General features: G+C 42.1%; 1 protein-coding gene and 1 pseudogene across 1 annotated transcript in view; both read left to right on the forward strand.

The window, feature by feature from the left end:
• GCNT4 (glucosaminyl (N-acetyl) transferase 4) overlaps positions 1-26,871 on the forward strand; it is a 128,573-nt gene that overhangs the window by 36,379 nt on the left and 65,323 nt on the right. The gene's annotated exons all lie outside the window — the stretch shown is intronic.
• LOC109274998 (60S ribosomal protein L10a-like) lies at positions 10,266-10,956 on the forward strand (annotated as a pseudogene).

Here is a 26,871-nt window from a genome sequence, read left to right on the forward strand (position 1 = left end):
GTGCCGATTCCGTGCAGGTTTATGAAGGCCTAGACATCACCACCACCAAGGTTTCTTCCCAAGAGCAAAGAATGGGCCGGCACCACAAGATCAGCTTTGTGAATCCTCTTGTGATGAATGACACAGTTGGGGACTTCAGGAACAAGGCAGTTGCTCTGATATCCTTAGGAAAGACAGAAGCTAGGCTTGGTGGGTGCAAGGCAGCCCAAGCTAAGAAAGAAGTTTTCTTTTCAGTGACTGTTTCTTCTAAGCAGGGGCACCCAAGACCTAACAACTAATATGTAGCAGCCATGTCAGAACTATATGGATTGAAAGATACAATGCCCTTGCTACTCAATCTCATCTTTAGATGGAAGCATTAGCATCCCTTAGGTGTTTATTAGAAATGCTGAATTTGGGGGTGCCTGGGTGGCTCAGTTGGTTGAGCATCTGACTTCTGCTCAGGTCATGATCTCACAGCTCATGAGTTCCAACCCCACGTTGGGCTCTGTGCTGACAGCTCAGAGCCCAGTTCAGATCCTCTGTCCCCCTCTCTCTGCGCCTCCCCGGCTTGCGCTCTCTCAAAAATAAATAAATAAATATTTTTTTAAAAAAGAAGAAATGCTGAATTTGCGCCTTACCCCAGACTTACTGAATCAGAATCTGCATTTAATGAGAGTCCCAGGTGATTTTATGCATATTAAAATTTGAGAATCTGTTTTGGTGGAGAGGACACTGATTTAAGAACCAGAAAATCTGTGTTCTAGTCCCAGAACTGCCTCTTTGGACCAAGTGAATTTTGTTGGGGGAAGAACTTACCCCACTGAACTTCAGTTTCCCACCCTTAAAATGAGGATACAAAATCAATTTATAAATGTAATGGAGTTACAGTTCGAATTTAATAGGGATTCTTGGGTGAGGGAGGACTGCGAAACACCAAATTTTTTTCACAGAAAAAAAATAAATACATAAAATAACTTTTTGAGGCACCCGGGTGGCTCAGTCATCGAACTCTTGATTTCAGCTCAGGTCAGGATCTCACGGTCGTAGGATCGAGCCCTGCTTTGGACTCAGCACTGAGTGTGGAGCCTGCTTAGGATTCTCTCTCTCCCTCTGCTCCTCTCCCCTGCTAGAGTTCTCTCTCTCTCTCTCTCTAAAATAGGAAGGAAGGAAGGAAGGAAGGAAGGAAGGAAGGAAGGAAGGAAGGAAGAAAAGAAAGAGAGAAAGAAAGCAAAGAACTTTTTAAGTGTTGTAATTCTCATTTAGTACTCTCAAAGGAACCTAACAGGTAACATGGAATGGTGAACTATCTTCAGACAAAAAAAGCCAAAAGAATCAGGTCTCAGTGTAAATAATATATCATATGTGTGTGTATATCACTGTCCCAAGCATGATACTCTTTGCTTCCAAACCTTCTGCTTTTACCATTATGAGTGGTTGCCTATTTCATCTTTATTTTGTAGATGACGAAGTACCCCGAGGAGGTCAGCTGACTTGTCCAAGGTCACCAGGTGGTAAATGGTAGAGCTGAGGCTGGAATTGAGGCTTTGTGGCTGCTGAGGCCACGCTCTTAGCCACTTGATAACACCTGCGCTTTATGCACCAGTCCCGGTGAGCAGGAAAGTACCAGACACATGCCTGTGGTTATTTTACTCCACACGGTGCTGAGATCTTGTAGGGAAGGAGGCAACCAGAGCTTATGGATGTAAACAGGAAGCCAGGGTTGAGGGACACATCCGTGGGGCTTGGAGACCCTGGGTCCTGAGGGTCATCGTTGCCTTTCTTGTGTCTAGTCACTCTGGTGGAGGCCACCAGCCCTCTCTGTGGTGCTCCCCTCACCCCCGAGCTGACTTGACCTGTGATCTTCCTGCTCTTACCTCCTTAATCTCAATGTCATTCTCTTGGCCTCATGCCTGACCCTGTTTTTACGCCAAAGTCTCTTATGCCTGCTTCCAACCCCAGCCTCCAAGTTAACCCCAATTCTTCAATTATAACCTATTCAATTAAGTGAATTAGAGCGATGTTTCCTCTGGTGAACCCTGAAGTTGATGAACCCCGTATTGGTGTTTCAGACTAAAGGGCCCAAGCCCCTTTCCCTTTGGAGGTTGTAATTCTCTTCATTTCAAATATATTATGCTTGGGGAATGACAGCAGACATGCCGTCTACACTGGCAGCGTCAGACTTTTCCATGGACCATGTGTTCCGTAGGACACCGGGCTCACATAGCACTTCTCAGAGAGCTGTCCTCTTCATAAAGACAGCCATAATTGGGGTTATAGGAGGGTCACCTCCTCAAAGCTCCTCGGACTTGAATGTGCATAGAAATCACCTGTGGATCTTGTTAAAAGGCAGACTCTGACTCGGTAGGTCTGGGGTAGGGCCTGAAACGCTGCCTTTCTGACAAGCTCCCAATTGATGCCGATGGTGCTTGTCCGTGGGCCATACTCAGAAGAGCAAGAATCTAGACCGCTGGTTCTCAACACCAGTTACACATTAGAAGCCGCCGAAGTGTTTCTAATTAGGGGAGACCGAGGTGCAGGGTGCTATGAAAGCCCTCCAGGGGATTCTAATGACCAATCAGAGTTGAAAAGTGTTCGGAGGCTGAAGTGGCAGCAGGAATTGGGTGGCCAGTGGGTGGCACACCTGGCCGGATGGAAGAAGGGGGCGGGGGCTACGGGAAGGTGGAGCTCCTGGCTCGTGAGCGTCTTTATTTCCTGTGCTTCCTGCCTCTCCTCACTGACCCTCACCTTTTCCTTCTCTCGTGTTGTTCCCCTACCAACCTCTCCTCTTCCAAACCATTGCAGTTAAAAAAAAAAAAAAAAAAAAAGATGAACAAACTGAAAATGAACAACTATTTTTGGATCCCTCAGAGAAGGGATTTCCCAGGGCCCACCATCACCCTGAGACTTGGAGAGACAGGCAACTTCCTGACCAGGAGCACAAGCTCACAGCTGGAGCCAGCACCAGAGGGATTACTTCAACTGTAAGTGGCACATTGCTAGGGGTGAGAGTTCAAAGTCCTGAGATAGGGGTGGGGAGGAATTTTAGGGGAACCCTACACTTCTGTTAATGTCCGGGAGCCTTATCAGATTCTCAGGGTGAAACCTGGAGAAAAGTCCCCTCACGCTTCAGCAAGTAAGGGTGGGGGGTGGGGAACGTGGCTTCTAGGAAATAAATCTTTCTGAAAAAGATGTTGGAATTTAAGAACCTTGAAATTGAAAAGCGTGCAGTTCAGCACACCATCAGTGATGAGTTACTGCATGGTGAGCACGGTGCTTTGTGCTGGGGATCGGGGTTGAATTAGACCAACTCATTCTCCAGGAGTTCATGGTCTAGTGGAAATGCACATGTGCATACATTTATGCCAGAGATTGATAGTTGGTGCCTCTCATGTCTTATCTCTGCTTCTTCTGTAGTAATAGAACTCTCCTTGCTAGCTCAGTACATGTTTCCCAGGATAAATATTATGCTTCCTGGCCTCCCTTGCAAGGTACGTGCGGTCATACAATAAAGTACTGGTCAAAGGGATATAGTGAAAGTTTTACAAGCAACTTCCTGACAAGTGTCCTTGAATTGAGCAGATGTCCAAGACCTCTACCCCGTAACTGTATATATGACCTTATTTGGAGGGAGGGTTTTTGCAGACATAATGAAGTTAAGGATCTGGAGGTGAGATGATCCGGGATATGAAGGCCAGAAGCTCTCCCTCTCCCCTTTTCTCTTTCTCCTGTCTGGACCAAAGTAGACATCCTAGAGAATAAGGGGGAAATTTCCACCGCGAGCCTGGGTTCCTGATGATTCTGGAGTTGCCATAGCAGCCTACATTTCTATAAACGGAGATAAATAGATTTCTAATTTGGTTAAACCTTTGTTATTTCTGGATTTCTGTCTCTTGCCTTTTTTACTAACAAATAAACCAACTAGCCACAATAAATGTATTTCTTTTTAGGCCTGTCATAAATATTCAAAATAAGAAACAACATATTTTGCAAGTTCTATTTTACTTAAAATACACACTCCATAAAGTGTTCAGAAAAGCCCTGTGTGATTTGACCCCTGTCTGCTTCTCCAGTCTACTCTGAGGCATTTTCCTCTAGCGTGACACATGGTATACTTAAGCCTTATGTATGCATCCTTTCATTCCACAAAACAAAATTGCCCCAGATGCTGGGCATACAGCAACAAAAACCAGCCCAAACACCTGTCCTTAAAGCCAGTTTTCTCCATTCCACTTTCCAGGCCATTTATTTTCTAGCTCCTAGACTTGGCCCATAGTGTTACCTCAGTCTGGAGCAGTACTGTCCACTAGACCTTTGTCCGGTGATGGGAATGTTCTCTGTCTGCACTGTCAAACTTGGTCATCTCTAGCCACGTGTGGCAAAGGAGTACTTCAGAGGCGGTTAGTTCACGTGTAAATAGCCGCGTGGGGCCTGCAGCTGCCGGCCTGGACAGTACGGATCTTGTTCACTCTGCTCCCTACTAGAAATGGCTGAGTCCTCGAGGCGATTTTAGGGGATGTCACAAATTCTACAATTGAGACGTGGAGCCTGTGTCGCCTCTCCTTGAATCTGGGTGATTGCAGTGTGACTTCCCAGGCCAGGCAAGGAAAGCCTCTGCCCTGGTCTCTTGAAGGTTGTGTTCTTGGGTCCCTTGCTTTCAGGAAGCTCTGTCTCAGAACCTTGCTGCCACACTGTGAGAAGCCAAGGCCACATAAAGAGGCCACCTGTGGCTGCTGCATCCTTGGGTCATCCCAGCCTAGGCACCTGTCCTCGTTTCCTGTGGCCGTCGTAATAACATGACCACAGACTTGGTTTGAAGCAACAGAAAGTCATTGTCTGGCAATTCTGAAATCTGCCACAAGTCTGAAAGCAAGGGGTCAGCTGGTGTTGCCCCCCTATTCTGGGGTCTCAGAGGGAGGATCTGACCCGCTCCTCTCTCCAAGTTTCTGGTGGTAGCCAGCCATCCTTGCCACTCGTGGGCTTGTACATGCCTCCCTGTAGTCTCTGCCTCCTCCTTCATTTTCCCTTCTCCCCTGTGCTCCTGCTATTCTCCACTCTCTCTCTGCTGTCTCTTAGGAGGACCCTGGTTATTGGCTTTAGGGCCCACCCCAAAGCCAGAGTGATCTCATCTTGAGATCCCCAACTTGATCACACCTACAAAGATCCATTTTCCAAATCAGGTCCTATTCACAGGTAGTGACACTAGAACTTGGGCATCTATGTCTTTGGCACCACCATCCAGCCCAGTGCGGCACCAGCCATGTGCGTGAGGCAGCCCAGAGATGATGCTAGTCCCTGGCTATTGGAATTGCTCCCAGGCATTCCCATTTTCCCAGTTAAGACCCTACAAGTTGAGCAGAAATAAGCTGTTACCACCATGCCCTGTTTGAAATCGTAACCTATTTTTGAGCACAAAAGAGTCTTCTGTGCCACTAGGTATGGGGCGGTTTGTCATGCAGGTACAGATACCTGGAAATTCCTATTCATAACTTGTAAGTCCCAGATCAAATAATATCTCTCCAAAGAGTCCTCCTTAGATACCTCAGATACTAAAGAGAGAATCTCCTTAGATACCACAGTCTAAATGATATTCTCCTCTATTTACTTTTCCTGTATGGCAATTATCACAATTTTTAATTACAAGTGTTTTTCTTTTGTATTTTATTCATTTATTTATTTATTTATTCTCAAGTTTGTTAACATACAGTGTAGTCTTCGCTTCAGGAGAAGAACCCAGTGATTCATCACTTAAATACAACACCCAGTGCTCATCCCAAGAGTCCTCCTTAATGCCCATCACCCATTTTCCCCACAACCATCAACCCTCAATTTGTTCTCTGTATTTGAGTCTCTTATGGTTTACCGCCCTCTCTGTTTTCATCCGATTTTTCATTCCCTTCCCCTATGATCATCTGTTAAGTTTCTCAGTTTCCACATATGAGTGAAATCATGTGCTGTCTTTCTTCAGTGTGCAGGTTCCTCAAAAAATTAAAAATAGGGGCGCCTGGGTGGCTCAGTCGGTTAAGCCGCCAACTTCGGCTCAGGTCATGATCTCGCGGTCCGTGAGTTCGAGCCCCGCGTCGGGCTCTGTGCTGACAGCTCAGAGCCTGGAGCCTGTTTCCGATTCTGTGTCTCCCTCTCTCTGACCCTCCCCCATTCATGCTCTGTCTCTCTCTGTCTCAAAAATAAATAAACGTTAAAAAAAATTTTTTTTTTAATAATAAAAAAAAAAATTAAAAATAGAACTACCCTGTGACCCAGCAATTGCACTACTAGGAATTTATCCAAAGAATATAGGTATGCTGATTTGAAGGGGCACATGCACCCCAATGTTTATAGCAGCACTATCAACAATAGCCAAATTACAGAAAGAGCCCAAATGTCCATCAACTGACGAATGGATAAAAAGGATGTGGTATATATCTACAATGGATACTACTCGGCAATGAAAAAGAATGAAATCTGGCCATTTGCAACTATGTGGATGAATCTGGAGGATGTTATGCCAAGTGTTTTTCTTTTTTAAACCTATGTCTTCCCCCACTAGACTTAAGTTCCAAAAGGCCAGGGACCAAGGTGTTTCATTCAGCACTCTGTTCTGTGTGTGTACCAGGTACACAGTAAACACCCAGTAAATAGGTGCTGAATGACTAAAATTCTGAGTTTTCTGTGGCTGAACCTACAATTGCTGTTTGTCATCTGAACTGACGTAACTCTTGGAAAACATGCTTATTTTGCCCTTTTGCTCTCAGCAGACTAAATAAACCAGAATGTAGCAACTGGAAAGCAAAATGTTCACTTTCTAAGAGTCAAACGATAATTCTTGCTGTTTCAGTTCTTTGCATTTGAGTAATTGCTGTGGTTTTTAATTGTGGTGAAAACAAATGAACACAAAAAGCAGAGCTGGTCAGATAGCCAAGCTGTAAGAAAACCTCTTCAATTTTTTTAAGAGCATCTGTAAGTTCAGAGAATCAACCTTAAATTGTCCTTGTATGTAAGAATCTCATGAAACACCCTTTCATGAAATGAAATCTTAATGACAAGCCAAAATGCATAGATGCTTCCAGACATCTTAGCCATTAACCAACTTGTTCTAGAAAATCCACTGGTGTAAATTCTGCTATTATTTTTCTTGGAACAGAAACAAAAATAGGACTTGAATGAAAAGGCAGAACACGCTATCTATAACACCAGGTCAGATAAAACTTAGGACCAGCTGTAACAGCTGAGTTGACCAGTTATGACAGAGACAGCCTGTGAAGTGGAAACTTTGAATATCTAGCCCTTTACAGAGAAAGTTTGTTGATCTTTGATAACTATTAAAGGAGCAGGTGACTCACCAGGCTATTTTAATCGTATATCTTATTTAAGTATTTACACTATTTCTGAGAACTATATGACTCCCTACACTTTGATTCCCTCTTTATCAAGCCACCTTCTGAATGTAGACTTCTTGAGTTTGTTTCTCTATTAAGGAGAGAATGTGTAGACTTGTTCATGTGAATTTCCAATCAGCCTTCATGATTCTGTTTCTCACTAAATTGGCCCTCTGGTGCAGTCCCTTATAAATTTACACTGGGTGGGGGCACCTGGGTGACTCGATCAGTTAAGTGTCTGACTCTTGGTTTCCGCTCAGATCACGATCCCACGGTTTTGTGGGTTTGAGCCCTGTGTCAGGCTTTGTCCTGACAGTGAGGAACTTGCTTGAGATTTCTCTCTCTCTCTCTCTCTCTCTCTCTCTCTCTCTTTCTCTCTCTCTCTCTCTCTCTCTCTCTCTCTCTCTTTCTCTCTCTCTCTCTTTCTCTCTCTCTCTCTTTCTCTCTCTCTCTCTTTCTCTCTCTCTCTCTCCCCCTCTCTCTCTCTCTCCCCCTCTCTCCCTCTCTCCCCCCCCACCCCCGCCTCTTTCCCACTCATGGTGTCTTTGTCTCTCTCAAAAATAAATAAACTAGGGGCGCCTGGGTGGCTCAGTCGGTTAAGCGTCCGACTTCAGCTCAGATCACTATCTCACGGTCCGTGAGTTCAAGCCCCGCGTAGGGCTCTGGGCTGATGGCTCAGAGCCTGGAGCCTGCTTCCGATTCTGTGTCTCCCTCTCTCTCTGACCCTCCCCCGTTCATGCTCTGTCTCTCTCTGTCTCAAAAATAAATAAACATTAATAAATAAATAAATAAATAAATAAACTAAAAAAAATAAATTAAAAATAAATTCACAGTGGGAACTCCAGTTGTCCAGGGCTCTAGCTTTCCTGGCTGGATATTAGGGCTGCGTCTCCAGGGCTGGAAGACCACACTCTGGCCCTGAGCTGACCCCACCCCACTGGGGTGACCTGACCACCTGCCACAGTCACACGTCCTTGGGGGAGCAGCCAAGAAGTTGTGCCAGGAATGGGTCTAGTGTTTGTGTATTTTTGTTTCTAGGCCTCTTACCCTTTTATTATTATTTTTACTTATCAAAGTAATAAATGAAAAGTTTTTAAAAATTAAACAGAAGTACTGGGTTAAAACAAAAACTGACAGTCACTCCCCGAGGCCCTTGGGATCTCCAATATTTACTACGCAGAGCAACCATTTTTATTTTTTATTTATTTTTTTAATATGAAATTTATTGTCAAATTGGTTTCCATACAACACCCAGTGCTCATCCCAACAGGTGCCCTCCTCAATGCCCATCACCCACCCTCCCCTCCCTCCCATCCCCCATCAACCCTCAGTTTATTCTCAGTGTTTAAGACTCTCTTATGGTTTGGCTCTCTCCCTCTCTAACTTTTTTTTTTCCTTCCCCTCCCCCATGGTCTTCTGTTAAGTTTCTCATGATCCACTTAAGAGTGAAAACATATGGTATCTGTGTTTCTCTGTATGACTTACTTCACTCAGCATAACACTCTCTATCTAGTTCCGTCCACGTTGTAGAGCAACCATTTTTAAATCTTTGCAGTGTTTTGTATTTGCCTTCGTAATTCTAAATAACACACTAAACAAAAAGTCTTAGCAATACAGTCACATCAAGTCAATAGTCAGGTCCCCTTGTCTGCTTTTCTGCATATGCCCTTGCCATTGTCCTGCTCAGGCCTATGCTATTTGTCCTCTGGGCTGGCTACACAGCTGTAACCCTGGAATTTCCCTCCAGAACTTTCCAGGGGCTTCCCACAATCTCTTGTTGGAAATGCTTCATTTTCTGGACCCTGTATCTTCCCCTGGGTTTTCACTGTGATTGATGGAGTACATCCTTCTGTTCCTTCGTGAGAATGAATGTATAGAAAGTCAAATTTCTGTTGCCTTGCCTGTTTGAAAATATTTTTATTAGGCCCTTAAATTCACTTGATAATTGGTCAGGGTATGAATCTCCGGATGGCCGTCACGTCCTCTTAGAAGTCGTAGGCACTATCCCATTACCCTCTCATCTCTTTATCTCTGTGCCACTCTAATTTCTGACCACTTGTCTGCTTTTGAGAGCATCTCATTTGTTGAGGCGTCCTGAGATTTTGTCACATTTACCTGGTAAGAATCCTTTTTCTTTTTTTTAATCCATTGAGCTGGTCAGTCACTGGTTCTTTTAAATCTAGAGGTTCACACTGCTATTTGGGAAATTTTCTGTTCTTTTTTCTGTAATTTCCTGTCCTCCATTTTTTTCTATGGTCTTTTTCTAAAGATCCTTTCAATTGACAATTTGGAATCTCTTGATCAGTCCTGTAATGATTTTGTCTCTTCTCTTGTATTTTCTTTCTCCTTGTCGTTTTGTTCAACTGCCTAAAAAACTTCCTCAGATGTACCTTTCATACTTTCTGCTGAAATGTTAGCTCCTGCTAGCATATTTTTAATTTCAAAACTTTCTTATTCCCTGAATTAGAAAAAATTTTCACAGCATTCTCTGATTTCAGTGATGTAGTATCTTCCTGGGTCCCTTTTAGGGTTTTAATTATAAATTCTTAAAATACTTTGTTCTTTAGCGTGGCCCAGTCAGTTAAGCATCTGACTTCGGCTCAGGTCATGATCTCACGGGTTTGTAAGTTTGAGTGTCGCGTCGGGCTCTGTGCTGACAGCTGAGAGCCTGGAGCCTGCTTTGGATTCTGTGTCTCCTTCTGTCTCTGCCCCTCCCCCCCCAAAAAAATAAAATAAACATTAAAAAAATACTTTGATCTTGGCATTATCTGTTTTCTTTGGTCCCTCTTCCTCTTTTAGTGTCGGTGTTTCTTACTGAGGACTCCCTCAATCAGGTAATCTGCTGCCAGAAACTGAAATATAAGAGTGGGGCATTTGCTCTCTTTTCTGGTTATTGTGGCTTTCCACACCATGAGCAGCAAAGTCTCCCAAGACACCCTGTGGGAGGTGGTGCTGGGGGTCCTGCGTGGGAACTACTGTGAGCGCTGAATTGTCGGGAGATGGCGGAGCTGCAGGTCAGCCTGAAGAGCTGTGACACTCAGAAGGACGAACACTTCGGGGGCACCATCCGGCTTGGGTCCACTCCCCACCCCAAATTCTCCATACGTATTTTGAGGGAACCAGCAGCATTGTGATGAGGCCAAGGGGGTGGATATTCCCCACATGGACACTGAGGCACTAAAGAAACTCAACAAAAATAAGAAATTGATCAAGAAGCTAGCCAAGAAATATGATGCCTTATTTTTTGCTTCAGCATCTCTCTTGAAGCAGCTCTCATGAACCCTGGGCCCAGGCCTTTAAAAGGCGGGCAAGTTCCCTTTCTGACTGACCCACATTAAGAATATGGTGGCCACAGTGGATGAAGTGGAGTCTGTAATCACAGTCCAGTTGAAGAAGGTGCTCTGTCTGGTAGTGGCCGTTGACCGTGTAAAGATGACAGATAATGAAGGTGTGTACAGCATCCACTTAGCTGTCCTCTCCTCATGTAATTTCTCAAGAAGAATTGGCAGGATGTCCAGGCTTTATACATGAAGGACACCACGGGCAAGCCCTAGTGTCTGTACTAAGGCACAGCTTAATAAACCCTAGTGCTAAAAGAAAAGAAAAGAAAAAAGAAAAGGAAAGAAAAGAAAAGAAAAGAAAAAAGAAAGGAAAGAAAAGAATAGAAAAAGAGCGGGATACTTACTTGTGCTCCTATTGATAAGATAATCCGGAAGTATCTTCCCACCATAAACAGCTAGAAAACTGGAAACCATATAGGAAAAAACAGTTTTCAGACTTGGACAACACGCAGCGCAAAACTGAGAAAAGGAGAAAAATGAGGTGAGCCTTACTATCACCTAGGCCTTCTGCCGGGAAGAAATGCTCAGACCATGGTACAAAAAAAGAAGCCTAACTAGAGAATGGAATTTAGAGAGGGCAAGGTGGCTAAACTTTTCAGGGCAGAGTACTTAAAAGGCAGAAGTTAGACCTCCAGAAATCTGCATATGGTCTCTCTTGAGGTTTAGGCTAAATACTAATCTGCTTATGCCCATGGTAGAGTTTCACTAGTGTGGACAACAACGTTTTTCGAGAAAAGAATAACTGACGGGGAGCCATGACATAAATAGATTTTAAATCTCACATAGGTCTGAAAACCACTTAAGTTCCCGCCAGTCAGGGTGGAAAGGTCTCATGGAATACCTGGGCATTCAGTAGAGACCAGAAGGGCCGTGCCTTAAAGGTGGGATTCTATTGGCTTTAGGCTAGTGGGTTCTCTAGACCTCCCTTAAAAGAGCTGCAAAACAAACTTCAAATGGATCGAACTAATCCGCAAGCAACTTAAACTGCCTGCCAGAAAAAGTTTGATACTCTTTTTTTTTTTTTTTAATTTTTTTTTTTTAACGTTTATTTATTTTTGAGACAGAGAGAGACAGAGCATGAACGGGGGAGGGTCAGAGAGAGGGAGACACAGAATCTGAAACAGGCTCCAGGCTCTGAGCTGTCAGCTCAGAGACAACAGAGCCCGACGCAGGGCTTGAACTCACGGACCGCGAGATCATGACCTGAGCCGAAGTCGGCCGCCCAACCAACTGAGCCACCCAGGCGCCCCGAAAGTTTGATACTCTTTAAGGGAATATAAACCCAGCATTTGGTAATAACAAATTCACAATGTTTCGCATCCAGTCAAAAACTACTAGCCCTATAAAGAAGCAGGAAAATGGGACCCATAAGAAGGAGAAAACGCAGCCTTTAAAAGCAAACTAAGAAATGATTGAGAAAATGAAATTAGCAGCAAGGACGTTAAACAGCTATTATAAGTGTGCTTCTTATGTTCAAGGATGTAAGAGGAAACATGGATGTGACGAGAAGAAAGATGAATGGTTAACAGAATCAAATGGAGCTTTTTAGAGGTGAAAAATATCTGAAATGAAATAGGTACTGGGTGAGATTAACTATTTAGTGCAGAGGAAAAGATCAATGAACTTAAGGATGTAGCAGTACAAGCCACCTGAACTGAAAGACAAAAGAAACCCCTGAACAGAGCCTCCGTGAAGTTTGGGACAACCTCAAGGTGCATAACATACGTGCAGTGGAGGGAGAGGGAGCAGGAGAAATCTTTGAGCACAGTGTCTCAAAAAGTCCAAAATTTGATTAAACTATAAGCACACTGAGCTAAGAAACTTGAGGAAATCCAAGTAGAAAAACCAGACAGAAAATGACAGTCAAATTGCCAGAAATCCATAATGAGGAGAAAATCTTCAAAACGGCCAGAGGGAAAAGCAAATTACAGGACACAGTTAAAAATTAAAGTAGACTTCTCCTTAGAAACTTCAATCCACAAGACACTAAAGTGACATCTTGAAAGCCCTGAACAAAAACAAAGACACAAAGGCCCATCTAGAATTTTACATCTATCAAAAAAATCTTTTTAAAATGAAGGCAAAATAGAGGCTTTTCAAACGATCAAAAAGCCGGGAGAATTAACTGCCAGCAGACCTGCAACACACACACACACACACACACACACACACACACACACACACACACACAAAACCTTAAAGGAAAATCTTCAAGCAGAAGCAAATTTACACCACATGGAAATTTGGATTCACATAAAAAATGAAGCAGGCTGGAAATTATAAATATGTAGATAATCATAAAAAACATTGTTCCTTATTTAAAAACTAGAAGATAATTGTTTAAGTTTGTAAACATTGAAATGTGTTACAGGGTTTAAAACATCTGTAAAGCAGAATTTATCACAAAAACAGCACAAAGAATGGGTGGTTTTCAGGGAATGGAAGTTCTCTGTTACAAGGTCCTTAAGACATACTTTTATTTGGATGGAGGCTGTGGTAAGTTAAAGGTATAGACTGAAACCCTAGGGCAAATATTTAAAAGTGAAAAGCAATAACAAAAAATATAAACTATAGTATGTGGGGGGGGGGGAATGAAAAGCAGCAAAGAGGTATATAGCTAATAAATTAATGGTAGAGATCAAGTGGAATCATAAAATATACTAAATTTAAAAAGCAGGCAGGGCGGGGCGCCTGGTGGCTTATTCGGTTAAGTTAAGCACCCAACTTCAGCTCAGGTCATGATCTCTTCGTGGGTTCAAGCCCCTCATTGGTCTCTTTGCTGCCAGCACAGAGCAGGCTTCTAATCCTCTGAGATCCATTCTCTTTGCCCCTCCCCCGCTTGTGAGTGCTCTTTCTCTCTCTCACAAATAAATAAACATTTAAAAATAAATAAATAAAAAGAGGCAGGAAAAGGGAGGAAAGGAACAAAGAGCAATATAGAAGACAAAGGGCAAGGTAATAGGCTTAAGCCTAACCAAAATAATAATCACATTAAATGTAAATTATCTAACCCCTCCAATTAAAAGTAGACATTATTACACTTGATTTAAAAAACAACTTTTTTTTTTTTTTTTTTAACTGCTGTCTTAATCCAATCTTGTCCCTGGCTGGAAGCCAGCGAGTTCCTCTTCTTGAGCACTGATGGAGTCTGCACTCCCACAACTTCCTCTATTAGGGCTGTCACACCCCACACCACTGTGCACCAGCCCTAACTAACCAGGGTCAGGTACCAAACAGCTAGGTACAGCCCCCCTGCCCCTGGAGCCCTTGATATTATTTAAGGGGCCCCACAAAACCTAGCTAACCTTACCCCACTTACCATATCTAAAATGTTGCCTGCAAGGGCGCCTAGTGGCCCAGTCGGTTGAGCGTCCGGCTTCAGCTCAGGTCATGATCTCACGGTTTGTGAGTTCGAGCCCAGCGGCGGGCTCTGTGCTGACAGCTGAATCCTGCTTTGGATTCTGTGTCTTCCTCTCTGCTCCTCCCCTGCTTGTGCCCTCTCTCTCTCTCTCTCTCTCAAAAATAAATAAACATTAAAAAAATTTTTAAAAAAACAAAAACTGTTGCCTGCAGCTCAGTCTTCCTGTCCCCTAAGGGCAGAGCCCTGTGTGGCCCTGCCTGACAGCCTGCTCCCCTTTGGAGCTGTAAATAACACAGTTCTGCCTTTCTGTTATCCTAGCATCATTCTGTTGTGACCTCCCATCAAAAGAATCTCACGATCTTATAAAACAACCCATCTATACCCTATCTACAAGAAACTGACTTAAAGTATAAAAGCAAATAGACTAAAAGCAAAATAATTGAAAAAGACATGCTGTGCAATTACTAATCATAAGAAAGCTAGAGAGAGGCTATATTGAATTGTATTCAGATAAAGTATACTTTGGAACAAATAATATTAGCAGGGATAAAAAGAGCTTTTTCATAATGGTAAAGGGGACAATTCATCGAGAAGACGTAATAATTCCAAGTGTGTAGGCACACAATAACATAGCTTTAAAATACTTGAAACAAAAACTTTTAGAATTGAAAGGAGAAATTTCTAGGCAAAGCTAAAGTTATTGTTGAAGATTTAATATTCATTTCTCAAGAATGAACAGATGAAACAGACCAAAAAATGAATCAGCCTATAGACAGTTTTATAACACTCACAACTGATTTGACCTAATTGACCTTTATAGAACATTTCACCCAACTGAGGACACATTCTTTTCAAATGAACATAGGATGCCCCAGGGTGTCACATATTCTGGGCCATGAAACAAGTCTCAGTGAATTTAAAAGGATCAAAATTCTTCTCTATACAATAGAATTAAACATAATAACAGAAAGATGTCCACAAAAAAAAAAAAAAACACCTAAATTCTTGGAAACTAAGGATACGCCTCAATAATTCATAAGCCCAAGAAGAAATCACAAGAGAAATTAAGAAATATTTGGAACACAATCAAAAAGAAAACCCAACGTAACATTTGTGAGACATGGCTACAGCAGTGCTTTAAGGGAAATTTATAGCATTAAATGCTACTTTTAGAGAAAAAAAAAAAAAAAAAAGTCTTCATAAAGCCCATGCTTCGTGTTTCCACTTTAAGAAACTAGAAGAAGAAGGGCAAATTAAACCCAAAATAAGCAAAGGAGAGGAAAGGAAATAAGATGACCAATGAGTGAAGTAGGAAATGGACAAAGAATAGAGAATATCAGTAGAACTAAAAGTTGGTTCTTTGAAAAGATCAGGAATGACACACAAGAAGCTGTTGCCTGTAGGTTACATTAAAGTGGAATTTCTGTGGCTTGGCTGTACATTACAATCACTTGGGGAACGTTGAAAATTCCTGATGCTGGGCTGCACCTCAGAGCAATTTCATCGGCTCTGGAAGTGGAGCCTACCTTGCTCCTCAGGTGATTCCAATGTGCGGCCAAGTTGGAAGCCACCGTTGAGAGATCAGACTCCAGTTTTTGTTGTGAGACACAGGCCCCCACCCCGCCCCACACACATTTGCCAGCCCTGTCTTGGGTCCCCTAGACCACACCCTCTGTGACTCAGTTTCTTCACAGAGTCCATCTCCAGTTTCCTGCCAGGTCAAGGAGAGACCCTCCTGCCTCACTGCGACCAATCTTCCAGTTCTCAGCGTATTCTGCGCCTCTCGCTCTCAGATTCCCAAGGCTTTTCAGGGTTCTTCGGGGGGAGATTAACTCCCTTCCTGCTGGCTTCCCCAACTGCAGCCTTAGGTTTCTGTGTCCTTTGGTCTGATAAGTCAGGTGACAGTTATTTCTCTTTCCAACTCCCCACACCTTTTGTTGTTGTTGTTGTTGTTGTTGTTGTTGTTGTTATATCTTAGTTACCTCCATTCCATTTTCTTAGAAATTATGATTTATGGCTATTCCTCCCCCACTTTTTTTCCCTCTCATTTTGGGGGGGGATTTCAGGAGATGGTGGAGATAAAAGCAAGTGTTTAGTCTGCCACATTTAACCAGAGACTTTCCAGAGCCTTTCAGAAACATCAATATATAACTCTGACAATCACTTTTAATTCAGTTAGCTTCCCAGGAACATACAGTGAGAGCCACATAGGCCTCTCGGAAGTAAGAGTGCTAGCCTGGCATATGATACTGGTTTTTCTGATCAGACCTGACGATGTGTGATTCTTCTTAAGTCTCTAAATAAAATGAACCTAGATTGCAAAGCTCCAGACCCAGTGCCTTCAGAATTGTTTGCCAACGGGCGCCTGGGTGGCTCAGTCGGTTAAGCGTCCAACTTCGGCTCAGGTCATGATCTCACATTCTGTGAGTTTGAGCCCCGCATCAGGCTTTGTGCTGACAGCTCACAGCCTGGAGCCTGCTTCCGATTCTGTGTCTCCCTCTCTCTGACCCTCCCCCGTTCATGCTCTGTCTTTCTCTGTCTCAAAAATAAATAAAATTTTTAAAAAAAAATTTAGTAAACAAAAAAAAAAGAATTGTTTGCCAAGATGGTTGTATTTTACTAGTAACAGTTAAACCTAAGCCCCAGTACCTCAGAATGTGACATTGAAAATAGAGTCTGTGCAGATGCAGTTAGTTTAGATAAGGTCACACTGGACAAGGGTAGGCCCTTACTTAATCCAGTACGACTGATGTCCTTGTAAGAAAATGTTGAAAACATATGAGGAAGAATGCCATGTGGAATGGAGCAGAGGCCAGAGGTAGGCAGCTGGAAACCAACAGACAGGGTGGGAAAACCAGCACGTCTGTATAGAGAACCAAGGTGAAAAGCATCGTTGGCCATCACTGACTATCTTCTAATGAAAAAATCCTCAAGGCCATGTTCAAGCCTGGTCAAGTTCAGAACATAATTAAGTGATCACCAGTGTGTACATCCTCAAGATAGCCCAGTCCGTGAAATGGAAAATTTCATACTCTTCTAGATGAATCCCTGCTGTCAACCCCTCTGTGTTTAAAAGGTTAGAGCTTGCTTCTTGGGCCTTGTTGACAACCTGTCAACAAAATCATTAAGTGTTTATCATATGCTATTGACTGTGCTGGGTGCTGAGAGTGCAGCGATCAACAGGGGGTGGCATGTACAGCTTTGCCTCCCTCGTGGAGTTGGCATCCTTACGAGAAGCACCAACAGGAAACCCACTATTTCAATAATAAATTAAGAGATCACAGGAGTGGAAAAGACCAAAGTCTGGGATGCCATGTCAGCACCTGAGGGAGATCTGATGGTGCTGTGCTGGTAAATCTTACCCCTACTCCACCCCCAAAATACCCTGCTTTGTGTCCTTTGTGTAAATGCTGCCACCGTGACTGATTTCAGGCTGTCCCTGCCACCAAAGGCAGAGTTGGGATGAGATACACGGTAGGAGACCAGTACATTGTACTGCCAGGTGTAGATGGCCTCAGGAGCGTGGATAATAGTACAACATAATAGGGGCGCCTGGGTGGCTCAGTCGGTTAAGCGTCCGACTTCGGCTCAGGTCACGATCTCGCGGTCCGCGAGTTCGAGCCCCGCGTCGGGCTCTGGGCTGATGGCTCAGAGCCTGGAGCCTGCTTCCGATTCTGTGTCTCCCTCTCTCTCTGCCCCTCCCCCGTTCACGCTCTGTCTCTGTCTCAAAAATAAATAAACGATAAAAAAAATTTTTTTTAAATAGTACAACATAATCAGGATGTAATGTTTCACATGTTTGTTCTTAATATAATGCATTTGACTGTGTTTATATAATTTCTTTTTTTTTAAATTTTTTTTAATGTTTTTTATTTATTTTTGAGACAGAGAGAGACAGAGCATGAACGGGGGAGGGGCAGAGAGAGAGGGAGACACAGAATCGGAAGCAGGCTCCAGGCTCTGAGCCATCAGCCCAGAGCCCGACGCGGGGCTCGAACTCGCGGACCGCGAGATCGTGACCTGAGCCGAAGTCGGACGCTTAACCGACTGAGCCACCCAGGCGCCCCTATAATTTAATTTCTAATGATCCTGCTTAACATCTAGATGCAAACCTGCACCTCTCACAAGCTGGAACAAGTTTGAGGCTGGGGGTTAAGCAAGACGCCTAGGGCGGTGACACTTAAGGGAGGTGACACTAGGGAGGTGACATCCTTAACCTGAAGGCTGAATTAGAATTAGCTAAATACAGAGGAGGTGAGGAAGACCATTCCCGACAGGAGAAAGTCCTGGGATTAGGGGCACCTGGAGTGCTCACTTGGTTAAGCCTCTGACTTTGGCTCATGATCTCGTGGCTTGTGAGTTTGAGCCCCAATGTTGGCCTCTCTGCTGTCAACACAGAGCCTACTTCGAATTCTATGTCTCCCCCCCATTCCCCTCCCCGCTCATGTTCTCTCTCTCTCTGAAAAATAAATAAACATTAAAAAAAAAAAAATAAAGTCCTGGGATTAAAGAGAGCCTGGCATACCTGAGAAACTGAGGGCAAAGAAGATGGTGGGAAATGTGGAACAATGAGACTAAAGAGAAAGCCGGGGGGGGGGGGGGGGGGGAGGGTGGGTGATGGGTATTGAGGAGGGCACCTTTTGGGATGAGCACTGGGTGTTGTATGGAAACCAATTTGACAATAAATTTCATATGTTGAAAAAAAAAATAAAGAGAAAGACAGGGACCAAATTATATATACAAAGCCTTGTAGTCCATGGGGAGGATTTGGGGCTTTATCCTAAGTGCAATGGAAGACTATAGAAGGTGTTAAGGAGGGGAGTGATAATCAGATTTAAGTATGTAAAATATCATCCTACTCTGTGAATGTATTAAATGACTCAAAGGTGGATGTAAGACACCAAAAGTACAAACAATGAAAGGAAAAAATAGATAAATTGGACTTCATCAAAATTTAAAAATTTTGTGCATCAAAGGGCACTACCAAAAGAATGAAAAGACAACCCACAGAATGGAAAAATTCAGAAATCATATATCTGCTAGGGATCTAATATCTAATGTATAAAGAACTCTACCTCAGCAGTTGTACACCAAACAAGCCAATTACCTCTCCAAGGAAGGTACACAAACGCCCAACAAGCACTAATGATGTTCAATGTCATTAGTCATTAGGGAGGTATAAATCAAAACCACAGTGAGATTATCACTTCATGCTTATTAGGATGACTATGAGGAAAACAAAACAGAAAATAACAAGTGTTGTGAAGATGTGGAGAAATTGAAACCCTCCAGTTTCTGGTGGGAACGTAATATTTTCCAGCCACTGTTAAAAAATAGGGGCCGTTCCTCAGTAAGTTCGATGTAGTTTATTATATGACCTGGCATTTCCACCTGCAGGTATCCCAACAAAATGGAAACAGGTACTCAGACAAAAACATACCCAAATGTGCATAGCAACCCGATTCACAATAGCCAAAAGGTAGAAAAAAGCAGACACCGCTCAACTCATGAGTGGATAAACAAAATGTGATATAGCTACATGGTGGGTACTCTGGCCATAAGAGAGAATGAAATACTAATGTATAATGCAACACAGATAAACCTTGAAAACATTACTCAGAGTGAGAGAAGCGAGACACAAAAAGCCACATGTGGTGTGATTTCAATTACATGAACTATCCAGAACAGACAAATTTATAGACACAGAAAGCAAATTAGCGGTTACCAGGAGGCAGGGGTAGGGGAGAATAGGAAGTGCTGCTTACAGGGCATGGGGTTTTCTTAGGGCATGATGATGATATTCCAGAACAAGATAGAAGCGATGTTTGTACAACATTGTCAATGTAGTAAATGCCACCAAATCGATAATTAAAATGGTAAATTGTGTTATGTGTATTTCACCACAATAAGAGAGCACAAGGAGCCTGTTGGGCAATGTTTGGCTGGCAGAATTGTAGGGACTTGGGAGTGAGGGGAGTAGGTCGAGGGTGACCTACAAGTTTTTGATGATAGTGACAGCGTGCCTGGTGATGGCATTTACCAAAACAGGAAAATTCTAAGAGCAGGTACTGAGTTCCCTTTTGGGCATGCTGTGACTGAGATGCCTGAGGAGCATTCTTCCTGGCAGAGAATTTCACAAAGTCACTTGGCTACCTGGTACGTCATCTTCATGCTCATTACCTTTATCTCCAGATGGCTGCTGTACCTCCAGGCTTCCTGCCTCTGTGACAGAAAAGGCTTGGAGGGAGGGGTGCAGGAGAACAGGGGGAGAAGCCGGCCAGAAACTCTTAGCTTGTTTCTCATTGGTCAGATGAGTGTCACATGGGTACCCCTTGCTGCAAGGGAATGTGGGAGGGTAGTCTGGGTGGGCACACTGCCACTCCTAAACAAGACCTTGATTCTGTGTATGGGGATGAGACCGGAATGGATATTGGGTAGGCAAATAGCAGTGTCTACCCTATGGTGTCATTAACGTCATGAAGAATTCCAGCAGAATTTGGACAGGAAGGCTGGAAGATAATACCCAGTGGAGATTCAATATCCTCTTAACTTGTCACTGAGGCTGAGTGATTTCAATTCCTTTCATCTTCCTTCAGAGTTCGTTTGTATTTTTCAAAATTCAGTCATTTCGGTAACTTTTCCCCAAGTCCCTTTGACTTTCCAACATCCCTGGTGAGCCAGGATTTGGAGTTACTCTTCCTACAAAGGAAGAATAGTAGAGATCAGCCTTTCTCAGCTGGGCAGTTCTATAAAGTATGTGCGTTGGTGCTGTGGCCCAGAAAAATAAAGTTAACCGCACAGATGAAAGCCGTGTTCCTAACTTTGGTTTGACACATAAGATATTGATAGCATATGGAGCCAGGAAGGTTTTCCATCACCCATAACTTGGCAAAATATTCATTTCCTTATTCTACCTCAGCTAGAATTTTCATTGTTTTGGCCTTGGCTCAAAGATGAGACCGTTTAAGGAATAAAACAAACTTTCAGCCCTTCATGAGTAAGCCTAATCTGAAGCAAATTTAGTGTGAAATTACCAAAAAAGATATGCCATTTAAAAAATGTCAACTAACACAGAACGACTGAATTTTTACACTTCTAACATGTGAACACCCTCGGAAACATCAGGATTGAAATGTCTGATGCTATTCCAGGCACACACATACGCTCAGAGGGACACCTAACAGAGACAGATGTTGACTCCTGGAGGTAATTCTACATTTGAGATTGTTTAGGGCACGCGGTGTCATTTTCCTTTACTTACCTCAAGAGACCAGTGTTAATGTTTGCCTTGTGAGTCTAGGAGAAAATATCACCTTTCTTTCCCATACCTCAAGGCTCCGTTACCTCATTTATAAAACATACGACCATTCTTCTTGCTAATTCCGCTTGTACGCATTCAATTTCACTCTGCATTTTCTTGTCTTTGCTGTTTTAAGAAAATACAATTTAGAAAATAATGATTGAAATGGCACACCGCAGTATGTTGTACTTAGAAAGATCCCCACTTTGGGAGTCAAGACAGTGTGAGTCTCTTCTGGATCTTCCAACAGATCTGGGCAAGTCCCTCTAGTTTTCTGTTTCCTTTTTGTTTTTGTTTTTGTTTTTGTTTTTCATGGGGGAGTATGGGAAGGCTTTGCATCACTAATCTGCAATGTCCCTTCAAGCTTTAGTTTTCTGTAATCTTTATATGTATGCCACGGTTTGGGGTTGATGTAGCAGCAAATTTTGTTTCCAGCTGCAAATATGGGGAAAATGGCTTGCCATGGCTTAATTCTTTACATTGTTTTTCATAATCAAACATTTGGAGACAGATAGCTATCTATCATTGGTCAAATGGCTCAACAGTGTCAGGGACAGCATCTTCTTTTTTCTTTTTTATAGCTTTGTAGAAGTTTAGTCGACCTACAATAAACTCCACTAATGAAACTGTACCATTTAATGGCTTTTGACACATGTATATACCCATGAAATCATCACAACACTCAAGATAGTGAACATGCCCATTACCCTCAAAAGTTTCCTCATTCTCTTTTTTAGTCCCTCCCTCTTGTCTCTTCTCACACCCCTCAAGTGACCACTGATCTACATCCTGTCACTATAAATTAGTTTGCATTTTCTAGAAACTTTTATAAATGCAATCAATAGTATATACCCTTCTTTGCCTGACTTTTTTACTGTGTATAATTATTTTGAGATTATTCATGTTGTGCCATGTATCAGTAATTTATCCCTTTTAATTACAAAGTGAGTGGTGTTCTACTGTATGGATATATCACAGATTGTTTATCCATTGAAGGGTATTGACATTGTTTCCAGACTTTTTTTTTTTTTTTCTTCAATTGGTTCCAGAATTTGACTATTACAAATGAAGTCGCCATGAACATTTGTGTAAAAATCTCTGTCCGGATATGTATTTCCTTTTCTCTTGAGTAAATATCTAGGAGCAGAATGGCTGGATCATTTGATAAGTAGATTTGTTTTTCTTTTTTTCTTTTTAAAGAAAGTGCCAAACTGTTTCCAACATGATTCCACCATTTTACATTACTACCAGCAGTGTAAGAAAGTTCCAGTTCTTCTCTATCCTTGGCAACACCAGGTATGGTCATTTTTTTTCACCATAGCCATTCTGATAAGCATATAATGGTATCACATTGTGGTTTTAATTTACATTTCCCTAATGATGTTAAGTATCCCCTGTGTGTGTTTCTTTCTGAACATTTTCCTGGTGAAGTGTCTGTCCAAAAATTTGTCCTTTTCTTTATTGGGTTGTTTGTTTTCCTCTTTTCAAGTTTTGAAGATTCTTTATTCTGGAAATAAGTCTTTTATCAGATATATGATTTGCAAATATTTTCTCCCAGTGTGCAGTTTATCTATTCATTCTTCTGCCTGTGTCTTTGAAAAGCAGAAGTTGTTTATTTTGACAAAATTCAATTGCTAAATTATTTTATGAATTATGCTTTTAGTGGTGTATCTAAGAAATCTGTGTGTAATCCAGTCACAAAGATTACATTTTCTTCTAGAAGCTTTTTAAGAACAAGTTTTAGATTTTACACTTAGGCCAAGTGAGTTAAATTTTGTATGCAGTTGAGGTTTAGATCAGCCTTCACTTTTTTTCTTTTTGCTGATGGACATTCAGTTGTTACAACATCATTTGATGAAAAGACTGTCCTCTACTGAATTGCTTTTGTAATTTCGTGAAAAGTTGTTTGGGCTTATTTCTGATCTCTCCATTCTACTCCCTTCATCTATTTGTTTAGTTTTGTGTCAGTATCACCCTGTCTCAATTATTATAGCTTAATAATAAAGAAGTTTTGAAATTCGTAATGTAAGTCCTATAATTTTTTTTCAAAGATGGTTGGCTAGTTTTTGTCTTTTGCATCATAATATGAATTTTCAAATTTCTACCAGAAAGCCTCCCGGGATTTTGATTGGGATTCGTGGAAGCTATAAAAAAAATTTTTAATGTTTTATTTATTTTTGAGAGAGACAGAGAAGAGTGTGAGTGGGGGATGGGCAGAGAGAGAGGGAGACACAGAATCCGAAGCAGGCTCCAGGCCCTGAGCTGTCAGCACAGAGCCTAATGCAGGGCTTAAACTCACGAATCGTGAGATCATGACCTGAGCCGAAGTTGGACGCTTAACTGACGGAGCCACCCAGGTGCCCTGGGATTCATGGAACATATAAATTGAGGAGGAATGGTATTGTTGTTGTATTGAGTCTTCAGACCCATGAGCCAGTTTATCTGTCCATTTATTTGTGTATTGGAAATTTTCTTTCAGTAATGTTTTCAGTATACAGATGTTGTACCTTTTTGTTAGATTTTTCCTTAAGTTTTTCATATATTTTATGTATGGTAATTAGTATTCCTTTAAAATGTTTAAATATCTCAGGGCGCCTGGTTGGCTGAGTTGGTTAAACATCCGACTTTGGCTCAGGTCATGACCTCATGGTGTGTGGGTTTGAGCCCCGTGTTGGGGTCTGTGCTGACAGCTCAGAGCCTGGAGCCTACTTCGGATTCTGTGTCTCCCTCTCTCTCTGCCCCTCCCCTGCTTGCACTCTGTCTCTCTCTGTCTCTCAAAAATGAATAAATGCTAATTTTTTTTAAATTTCAAATATCTGATTGTCCACTGCAAGTATACAATGATACAATTGATCTTTATACGTTATGCATGTATCCTGCTAACTTGTCAAACTCTCATTCTTGTAGCTCTTTTTTCTACAGATTATGTTGTCTGTGAATGGACAGTTTTGTTTCTTTCTTTCCAATCTGAGTGCTTTTTATTTCTTTTTCTTGACTGATTTCACTGGCTGGGACCTCAAGGGCATTGTTGAACAGAAGTATTGAGTCGTCCTTGTCTTGTTCTTATTCTTAGTCTTTCATTATTAAAAATGATATTAACTGTGTATTTTTGCAAATGTATTTTATTGGGTTTAGGAAAATTCCTTCTATTCCTAGTTTGCTAAGAGTTTATGTCAGGAGGGAATGCTGAATTTTGTTAACTTTTTTCCTCATTTATTGAGATCATCATGTAGAGTTGTTTTATTAAGTTGTTAGTTTGTTTATATAGTGAATTATTGATAGATTGTTGCTGATAGATTTTTTTTTTTCAAATGCTAAACCAGTCTTTCATTTCTGGCTCTAGTTTTCTTGTAATGTCTTTGGTTTTAGTCTAATGGTAATGATGGCTTCATAGAATAAGTTGGGACATATTTTCCTCATGTTTAATTTTGGGGGGAGATATTTTGTAGGATTAGTATTATTTATTTCTTAAGTGTTTGATAGAATTTACGATTGAAGCCATCTGGATCTAGAGTCTTATTTATGGGAAACTGTTTACCTACAAGTTCAATTTCTTCAATAGGGCTAGTCAGGTTATCTTTGTGTGTGTGAGTTTAATAATTTGTCTTTCAAAGAATTTTTCCATTTCACCTAAGCTATCAATTTTATTGGCATAAAAGCATTCATTATAGCCTATTACTATCTTTTTTTTTTAAATTTTTTTTTTAACGTTTATTCATTTTTGAGACAGAGAGAGACAGAGCATGAATGGGGGAGGGTCAGAAAGAGGGAGACACAGAATCTGAAACAGGCTCCAGGCTCTGAGCTGTCAGCACAGAGCCCGACGCAGGGCTCGAACTCACGGACCGCAAGATCATGACCTGAGCCGAAGTCGGCCGCTTAACCGACTGAGCCACCCAGGCACCCCTATCTTTTTAATATCGATAGAATCTATAGTGATAATACTTCGTTCATTTCTAACATTGGTAATTTGTGTCTTTTTTTCCCCCTGCTAATAAGATTTATCAATTATACTGACCTTCCCAAAGAACTGGCTTTTGGTTTCATTGGTCTTTCTCCTCCTCCATCACCCCTGCCTCTTCCCTTCCCCCTCCCTTCCCCCTCCCCTCCTCCTCCTCCCCATCGTCCCCTCCTCCTCCCCCTCTTCTCCCTCTCTGTCTCCCTCTCCCTATACCTATCCCTCTCTGTCTCCTCTAATTCAGTGTTTTCTACCCTGGTATTAATTATTTCCACTCTTCTGTTTACTTTGGGTTTCATTGATTCTTTTTCTAGTTCTTTAAGACGGAAACTTGGACCACTGATTTGAGACCACTGATTTTAAGATGTTTCTTCTTTGCTAATATAAATGTTTAATGTTATGATATCCCCCCTCCCCCAGGTACTGCTTTAGTGGCATCCCATAAAATGCGATATGTTGTATTCTTTTTTTTTTTTCCGGTTCAAACTACTTTCTAATTTTCCTTTTGATTTCTTTGATCATATATTTTTTAGAAAGGTGTTTAGTTTCCAAATATTTTGGGATTTTCCAGAGAACTTTCTGTTATTCATTTCTAATTTAATTCCCTATGGTCAGGCAACATACCATAATCCATTCAGGTGGTTCTTTTTCATAGCCTTAGGTAATTTTCTTACATGCCTGTCCTAATCAATAATTGGCTAAAACTCAAGGAGGGCCCTCTGCAGATCTCTGGATTTTTCTCTTTATACAGCTCTTTCTTCTCTGGTTCTCTGTCCTGCAAACTCTAGCTGCTGTGGTCTCCTCCAACTCTGTCCCTATCACCTCCACTCAAGGAGTCTGCTGGGCTCTACCTGGTTTTCCCCTCCCTGCTCCACAGCCTGGAAACTCTTTCAAGGCAGTATTCTGGGGTAACTATAGGGCTCACATTCTTTTTTTCTGGCCTCTTATGCATCCATGTTTTTCATTGCCTGATGTCCCTGGGTCTTGAAATCTGTCATTTCATATATTTTGTCCTCTTTTATGTTCACTTCAGGTAGAAGGGTCAATCTGATCCCTGTTATACCATCTCAGCCAGAAACAGAAATCCCTGAGGGGCAAGGGGGTGTCTACAATCTTAATCTTTCTCTGGAAGCTTTCCCTCATGCATGGGGCCTAGTAATGATCACAAATGGTTACTGTAACACTGAGCATTGTCATTACATTTAACCGAGGATTTCTTGCCAGCCATGCTTGTCCATTTCATTTTAAATGCAACATATTTTTCCCAGAAGTCCCCTAACAAACTTACCCATTGGTTCAGATGAGGTCCCCTGCCATTCTTATCTGCAAATGAGTCTGAGGAAGCAGGAAATAGTGTTGTCATGATTGGTTTATATTTAGGAATCATTTATCATCAGATGTGTTGCCTGCTACCCCAGAAGAATTGTAGAAGGAAGGGGAAGGGGACATAAGATTTGGGGTGGATAATTAATTGACAGGGTTTACCCCTGAAGCAACCGATAACATCCTCTACAGAAAGCGGATCAGTTTTGTCTCTGTCCTGGAGCCTCTTTGTC

This window comes from Panthera pardus, unplaced genomic scaffold, assembly GCF_024362965.1.
Source record: "Panthera pardus isolate Hobbes unplaced genomic scaffold, ASM2436296v1 HiC_scaffold_2, whole genome shotgun sequence".
NCBI lineage: Eukaryota > Metazoa > Chordata > Mammalia > Carnivora > Felidae > Panthera > Panthera pardus.